Source organism: Lycorma delicatula, chromosome 7 (assembly GCF_047948215.1).
Source record: "Lycorma delicatula isolate Av1 chromosome 7, ASM4794821v1, whole genome shotgun sequence".
Taxonomy (NCBI): Eukaryota; Metazoa; Arthropoda; class Insecta; order Hemiptera; family Fulgoridae; genus Lycorma; species Lycorma delicatula.
In genome coordinates, this window is record NC_134461.1 from 129,967,862 (window position 1) to 129,977,247 (window position 9,386).

The 9,386-nt window shown below is 27.6% G+C and overlaps 1 pseudogene; it reads left to right on the forward strand.

Moving 5' to 3' along the window:
• The first annotated feature begins 2,178 nt into the window (after positions 1-2,178).
• LOC142328217 (cytochrome b-like) lies at positions 2,179-3,283 on the forward strand (annotated as a pseudogene).
• The last annotated feature ends 6,103 nt before the right edge of the window (positions 3,284-9,386 follow it).

The following is a 9,386-nucleotide window of genomic DNA, read 5'->3' on the forward strand; positions in this document are numbered from 1 at the left end:
ATATATCAACAGATGTGGTAAACATTTCTCAGTTTTTATGTTTTGTAAGTTATGAATGCGATAGGGACAAATTAATCAAAGATAATATGTTGTTTTGCAAATCAATACCTGGTCAAGCAACAGAACAATGTTTTTTTTTTACGAAACTACTAAAAACGATAACATATATTGGACAAATGTATTGTAGTATGTAGTAATTGTGCAAAGGCAATAACAGGAAAGAACAATGGATTTCTTAAAAAATTAAAAGATCATCTTATAAACAGGGCGAAATGGATGCACTACTTCCTTCAGAGACATGCACTTGCCATAAAAAATATGTTGAAAAATCTCAAAAAAATTATTTGTAAGGCTGTAAAAATGGTTCATTTTAATTTTATTAAATTTCAACCATTACAGAATATACCAATTAGCTAAACTATGTTATGAAATGGGGGGGGGAATTTCTTCTTTTTTATACAGAAGTAAAATATTCATTGCAAAGGAAAGTGTTATCCAGTTATTGGAATTACAAGATGAATTAATAGTATTTTTTCACAATAAGCAAATGCTATTCTCACTGGTTTTACAGAATAATGAGTATATGTTGCTGTCAGCTCACTTATCTGATGAATTTTAGCATTTAAACAACTTGAATGTGAATTTACAAGGACATGATAAAACATATATTATTAATAACAGATAAAGTTCATGCTTTCATTACGAAGCTTGATATCTCGATTATTTGCCTTCAAAGCAAATATCTTGATAAGTTTCCACTAACTTTGATTATACTGAGAAAAATCTGGATGAAGAAGACACTATTATTCACCACAGTTTGGAATGAAGATGCATTTCATGAGCTAAAAATTCAGTCGGCGGTGGACTTCCCAGAAGATAAAAATGATTTCTCGAAGAGATGGGTACTGAATCCATTTAGTGAAAATGTGTTGCAGCTGCTAAGTTACCAGCTCACTGAAATAAAACTTTACAACTACAATTCACATCTGAAGATTTTGATACACTTGGCTTGCTCGTCAAAGTGAATAAGGAGGTGTTCTTTTTACTCACAAAAGTATTGAAAATATTATTCCCTTTTTTCCTCTATGGTTGTGCTAAAAATTGAATATAGGAATCATCTTTTATCACTTGAAAACAATTTTCTTTTGTATGTTTCTAATATAGATCCACAAATGAAGAAAATTTTAAATTGAAAACAAATGCAACCATCTCATTATTATTATTTTTTTTTAATATGTGCAGTTATAAATGTAAAGTAAAATTTTTGTAATAAATGATTTTTTTTTCATAGCATTATTTCATGTTTACGTGTAAAGTTGAAAGCTAATTTCGGAATCCTTCTTTCATAACAGCACAACCCTCAAGGGGTTGACACCCAGGTTGAGAAATGCTGGTGAAGACTATCAATTAAAGATTACAATGTGTGTTTCCTAACAGTAATTAATTTAAAGAGCCTATTCATATATAATATTTACTGGCTGCAATACTTAGATCCTTCTCCATTAGCACCCAATTGACCAGATGCAAACACAGCTTCATTGACTGGTTCATTAAACTGTATAGTATGATCACTCATAGGAGGTGGAATAATTTTTTTTTTTTTAATGATAACAAAACCTAACTTTCTTTCGTATCCAAAATCTTTAGTATCCAAAACTAATATTTTATATTAAAATACTTACTGAATTTTCATAAAATACATAATTTTATCAAATATTATTGTATCCCCAATACTAAAACACCCCATGTCACTAGGATCAATACTAATTTTCCAAACAGCATTAATGTGTAGAAACAATTCCAGAATAATTAAATCATCATGGTACCTTTACATTATATTTTTAACAACAGTAGGAGGACTAATAATTATATTCATATACATATCAAGAATTGCATCAAATGAAAAATTTAAACCAAGAATAAAAAATTTTTCAATTTGATTGATATCAATATTAACAACTATTATAGTGAGTAAACTAGACCCAACCATAAAAACAGTTATTAAATTAAATGAAACAAAGGAAATAATAACCGAATTAACTGAAGAAAAATCAACAAGAAACGTTTTTAGAATATATAAAATAAATATTATACTAACAATAATAATAATCTTAATTATTACAATAATTTCAGTAAACAATATTGTAAGAACATTCGAAGGACCATTAAAAAAAACTTATGTTTAATTCAGTTCGTAAATCAAGACCGCTAAATTCCTTTTTAATTGATCTACCAAGACCATCAAACATCTCATTATGATGAAACTTTGGATCTCTACTAGGAATATGCTTAATAATTCAAATTATTTCAGGATTATTCCTAGCAATACATTATTCACCAAGAATTGATAAAGCTTTTAAAAGAATTGTACACATTATACGAAAGTGAATTACGGATGAATAATTCGAAACATCCACGCAAATGGAGCATCATTATTCTTTATTTTAATTTTTATACACACGGGACGAGGAATATACTACGTATCATTTAAATTAAAAAAAACATGAATGTCCGGATCAATAATTCTTTTAACATTAATAGCAACCGCATTTATATGTTTTACCATGAGGACAAATATCATTCTGGGGGGCAACAGTAATTACAAACTTAATCTCAGCAATTCCTTATATAGGAGAAATAGTAGTACAGTGAGTATCAGGGGGATTTGCAGTAGATAACCTCACGCTAAACCGATTTTTTACATTTCACTACATTATACCTTTTATTCTATCAATAATAGTAATATTACATTTAATATTCCTACACAAATCAGGATCTTCCAACCCATTAGGTATAGAAAACAACATCGATAAAATTCCATTTCACCCTTATTTTACAACCAAAGATATTATAGGAATAGTAATAGCAATAATAACTTTTATAACAATAATTAATACAAATCCATTTCTTACTATAGATCCAGAAAATTTTACACCAGCAAATCCACTTAGAACGCCCCTCCCCCCACATTCAACCTGAATGATACTTTCTTTTCGCATATGCAATCCTACGATCTATCCCCAGAAAGTTGGGAGGAGTGGTAGCTCTAATCATATCAATTATAATTATTATATCAATGCCATTCTCAATAAAAATAAAATTTCAAACAAGATCATTTTACCCAATAAATAAAATAATATTTTGAATTATAGTTAATACATTTATTCTATTTACATGAATTGGAGCCAGACCAGTAGAAGAACCATATATTATTACAGGACAAATCCTAACCACAATTTACTTTTCATTCTTTATTGCCTACCCCATGTCCACAAAGATATGAGATAAATTATAAGTTAATAAGCTCAAAGCAATGTAACTTGAAATTATATGAAAGTATAAAATACTATTAACTTTTTAATCACCTTAAAATAATGAAAAACAAAAAAACCCTAAAAAAAATAAAAACCAAATTATAGTTTAAAGTAACAGGTAATATCTACTTCAACACATATATATTAACTTATCATAACGATACCGAGGAAATTACCCACGAACCCAAACAAAAAAATAAATAAGAAAAATAACCTTAACAAAAAAAAATTTTATACAATCACCCCCCAAGAAAACTAAACAAGTAAAAAATCTCAGAAACATCATATTTCTATACTCAGATAAAAAAAATAAAGAAAATCTGAACGATATATACTCAACATTAAATCCAGAAACTAACTCAGACTCACCTTCAGAAAAATCAAATGGAGAACGATTAGTTTCAGCCAAAATACATGAAAGAAAAATTATAAATAGAGGAAAAGAAACAAAACAAATCAAACATCCGACTGAAAATAACAAAATAATTTAAATTAAAACTCGCAATATAAAATAAAACAAAAAATAACCAAAAAAAAAAACAACTTCATAAGAAATTCTTCGTATACAGCCCAATAAAGAATAGACAGAATTAGAAGATCACCCAGCAATTATAATAAAATAAACCCCCAAACCAGAACAAAAAAAAAAGAAGACAATAAGATAACCCAACAAAATTAAAACTAAAAGGAAATATTAATCAAAAAATCAAAGAAACAGAAATACCTAAAATAGGTACAAAAAAATAAATTAAATAATTTCGAAAAACAAGAAAAAAAATTCCCTTCGAAACAACTTTAAAGCATCTCTAAAAGGTTGTAATAAACTGAATAAACCAACCTTATTAGGACCTTTACGAAATTGAATATAACCTAAAACCCAGCGTTCAAATAAAGTAAAAAAAGCAACAACACCCAAGAGAATAAAAATAAATAAAAAAAAGAACTAAGAATAAACATTTACTAACTGTAAAAATACATTGATAAATTCTAAATTTAAAGCACTTAAATCTGCCAAATTAGTAAATAAATTATTACATTAGCAAAAATCCTTTCGTACCAATTAGAATAACTTAAAAGATAGAAACCAACCTGGCTCACGCCGGCTTGAACTCAGATCATGTAAAATTTTAAAGGCCGAACAGACCGAAAACTGTAAAACCTGCCCCACATAAACTTTTAATCCAACATCGAGGTCACAAACAAATCTATCAATAAGAACTCTCCAGATTTATAACAATGTTATCCCTAAGGTATCTAAATCTTTTAATCAAAATAAAGGATCAAAACTTCATATATAAATGTAAAAAAAAAATAAAGATTAAAATTTTATTTATCACCCCAACAAAATTTAACTCACAATAATTTAAGAAATAAACTAAAAGAAAAATTTTGTAACCAAAATAAAGATCTATAGGGTCTTATCGTCCCTCTTCTAAATTTAAGCTTTTTAACTCAAAAATAAAATTCAAATAAAATTTTAAAAATAAAGTATAATTTTCGTCAAATCTTTCATTCCAGACCTCAATTAAAAGACTAATTATTATGCTACCTTAGCACAGTCAAAATGCTGCGGCTATTTAAACCATTGAGCAGGCCAAACCTTAAATAAATCACAAAAGGACATGTTTTTGATAAACAGGCGAAATTATTTTTTGCCTAATTCATAAATAACATTTTTAAATCTACTTACTTAAATCATAATTAAAATCCAGTAAAAAAATTAATAAACAAAAAATTAAATTTTAATCTACAAAGAACTTTTAAATGATGAAGATTCTAATCCAACAAGAAAAAAAAATTTAAAAAAAAAAAGAGCTTCTCGATTAAATCAATTTACCAGATAACCAGATACAAAAAGAAATGAATTTCATATCAAAACAATCCCAAACTTATAAATAATTATTCTACAATAAAATACAGATTAAGATAGATCTTCATTATTCGGGAAAAAAAATAAATTTAAAAAGTTAATTAACCCTGATACAAAAGGTACTAAAAAAAATTATTATTCTAAAATAAAATTTATTAATCTAATACTGTACAATTAACTAAATTAAAAAAAATCAAATAAAAAAAAAGAAAGACAAAAAAAATTAAAAAAAAAAAAGGATCAGACTCAACTGAATTGAACAGTAAATAAGAATAACCCAAAATCTGATTCTAGGTGAAAGTGAATTAAAAAAAATTACTATTAAATTCAAAATTCAAATTTAATCAAGTTAAAAAATCAAAAATTAATGTAAACCCATAATAACCATATTATAACTGCATCTTGACCTAACATAAATCTTTAAAAAAGAAAAAGAAAATAAATTTTCATTACACTCAACGACAGAGATATACAAGAAAAAAAAGGTGCAAAAAATCGTGAATATCATTTAAATTACACAAAATTACATAAAATTATTTTTATATTAAGGTTCCTCTAAAAAGATTTAGAAACCGCCAGACCTATTAAATTTCAATTATAAAAAATATACTACCTTAGAAAATATTACTAATTAAGAATAACAGGGTATCTAATCCCGGCTTAAATTCAAATTTGCATAGAAAAAAAATTATCATATAAATTTCACCTAAATACAAAATATTAAAATTAACCAACCGCAAATGCTGGCACAACATTTTTTGGTTCTAAAAAATATAACTTAAATTGAAAGATTAAATTAAAAAACTTTAACACTGAAAATAAAAATTAACCATTAAGGATATTTAACCTAACAAAAATTTACATGCGTTATAAATTTAATGCCAAATTTTAAAACAAAAATCAATTTTTTTAAAAAAATATTACAGAAGGAACCTTAAAGCTATATTAATAAATAATTAATAAAACAAAATACACTCAAAAAAGGATCTCCTGCCCTTAATCAACGATAATAACTGAAGTCACCCCTAACTAAAGTTAAAATCAAAACAATGGTTTAAAATAGATGAAAATAAACTTAAAAGCAAATAATTTAAAGCATCAAAACCAGAAGATAAAGCTACCTCTAACATTATCCCAATTTAATACAAAAAAAAACAATGGTTCAAAATAGATGAAAATAACTTAAAAAATTTAATGGAATACATTTGATTTTAATTTAAAAGATGCCGCTATTATAATAACAAATTTGTTTTTAAGAAAACAAATATAAATATTTAAATAAAACATATATAATTATCTTATTAAACTGAAACTTAAAATAAAAGTTAAACACGAGGTTTTTTTTTTTAATAATTATGTATTTTTAAATATACTTATTCTAATATAATTATCTTCCTTAGGTTTTTTAAACTTTAAAATTTATTTCAATGTATTAAATTATTTTAAATAAAATCCTGTTTAATTTAATTAAAAGTGAAATTAAATTAAATCCTTATAAATTAACTATTTAACTAAAATTAACATTTATTTTAATTAAACATCTAATTGATGTATTTAATTAAATAATTTATTTTAGATGATTATCTTACAAAAACTATTTTACATTAAAATAAAAATCTATAATTAAATATAAAAGGGTATATATTATATAATACATTTTTTAATTTATATAACACTTATATAAAACTTTATATTTAATAAGATTAAATATTAAAGGGAGAAATAGTTATATTTAAATAAATATATTACTATATATAATATATCTTTTTTTCTTTTTTGTAATATAATAATTAATCATTTGAATGACAGAATATAAATATCTTATTATAACAAAAAAATTTTTTTTCACTACTACTGCAACTAGTGCAACGAGATAGATGATGCTGAGCACACCTTTTTTGAGTCCAATAGGTGGGACACACTTAGACATAGTAAGGCACTCACAGGTATAACTCCAGAGACGACAATTGAATACATGCTAAGAAGCGAGTTAAACTGGAATAATATTGCTAGTTTTGTTAGACAAGTCGTACTACAGAAATACTCCGATGAGAGAAGACAAGGTGTTGGCTAGAATAGGACTGGGTGGACAGCCTTGCTGGTGAGGTCCAACATGCTGCGGTGTGTTAGCACTGATGACCCACCAAGGACTCCATGGGTAACAGCACACTGAATACCGAAAAGACCCGTCACCACGTCACGACACACTAGGTATGGCGTGGTGTCCAAAAGGGCAATAATAATAAAGAACTCTCAAAAAGAGCTAACCGGTAGGCTGACCTGCCATGCCGGTAGGTGGGGAGGCCTATTTGAATTTAGACACTCCCCTGGGTGGCGTAATACCAACAAGTCGGTCCGGCCCAGGGGAGCTGAAAAAAAAAAAGTTTTACCAGGAAGCTTTAATGATATGTGGCTTCTTTTTATCTTTCTAAAAGTATTACTGAGCCTTTGGCTATTTATTATTGTGCTAGTGATATTAATTGCACATTTAATCAAAGTGGACACTTTTGCAGTGGAAAGGATGTACCCACTAATTAATTGTAATGTATGGTCAAGGCAACAAAGGGGCACAACAGAATGCTGTATGTAGTACTTTTGAACAGCTGCAAAAACCTTGTATAAATTTTTGGTGTTATCTACCATCACCCCATCATTACCAATAGTTTATGGGGCATACTGGTATGGAGACCATGAAATTGAAAGTACCTTCAATACGAGTGTTGCTCCATTCCAAATCATCAAATGAGTCGATGTTCTGAACATTGTATGATTGTCCATATCTAAGTGGGTATTAGATAGGAACTTCCTTGATGGTGGTCTAAATGAAGGCCTCAAATATTGAAAAAATTCTTTCCACAGTTTATACTCAAAAAACTTAATAGTGCTTGGTAACATATATAGCTCATGCCATCATAATATTTGCTTTAACTTGAAATAAATAAATTTTCAGTCGTAAAGTGACAACCCTACAGTCAGTGGCGGCTCACGTATAGGCACTGTGGAACTGTAGCATCCTCTATTTCCACTTGTATTCACAACAAACAATATTACCTTGACCCCAAAAATATTAGCTTGCCTATATATTATGTGGATTTTCTAGAAGGTAAGAATATATATGGATTTAGCAATAACCTGTTGACTTTCTCTTGCATAGAGTCAAAATAATTAGAGATGAGCGGACCTACATTGCAAGTGAATAGAGGATAGGGGACTTCTGCTCCTTGATGTAGATAAAGTGATGTTCTCTTGCTCCTTGAGTTTCTCAACATCCAAATCTTCCACACTGAGTAGGTGATTTTAAATGTTTATTCATTTTATGTAAAAATTGGTGTTTTGCATCCACTGGCATTTTAAAACATTTTATCAAACGAGTGGCTTTTCGAAGCATTCTTCTGGAGGTACATCTACCCATTGCACCTTAAAAGATAACAAAATAATTTAGCATAAATATTGTTGATTATATAATTAATTAGTGAATGACATGTAGTGTTTGATAAATTTGTAATTTTGTTGGCAATGCCATATAACAGATAAAAAAGTGTATATGTATCTTTAGTCTTAGTCAAATGGTATACATCAATAACTGAATATTAGCTACTATAATTTATTTACTATTTTAATGTTAGTGATTATTTAAACTTTATACAATACAATTCTAACAGTTGTTTTAACAAACATAACATTTAAACCACATTCTTTAGGAATTAACCTTTATAGTGGTACACCAACCTTTATAGTGGTATACCAACTTCAACTAATAATTTATAATATGTCTGTGCTTTGTCCACATTGTTGTAAAATTAACCATTAATAATGATGTATGAAGTTCTTACCTGCTAACATGCACCTCCTGTTTGTCTTTATTATTATTGTGAAGTGTTCCCATGGGGAGTAATTTTTTCTTCCCATTTTTAAACAGCTTCAAAAAAGTGTAGAACAAAGAATTGTTGAGTGCAGATTTAGACACAATCACTTAGACGAAAATTTATTATACACAAAGTTAAATCCAAGTTATCATGATACGAGGCAGTGCTAACCGATGAAGAAACTTGACACAATGTTTTTATGATGATTGCGGTTCCTTTTTGAGAGCAGCACAATTTTTGACGAAACTGTATGAAATAATTAATGAAAGACTGAACTGATGTGGATGTGTGGTCATCACATTGGTTAATAGAAATATTTAACTAGCACAATGATGC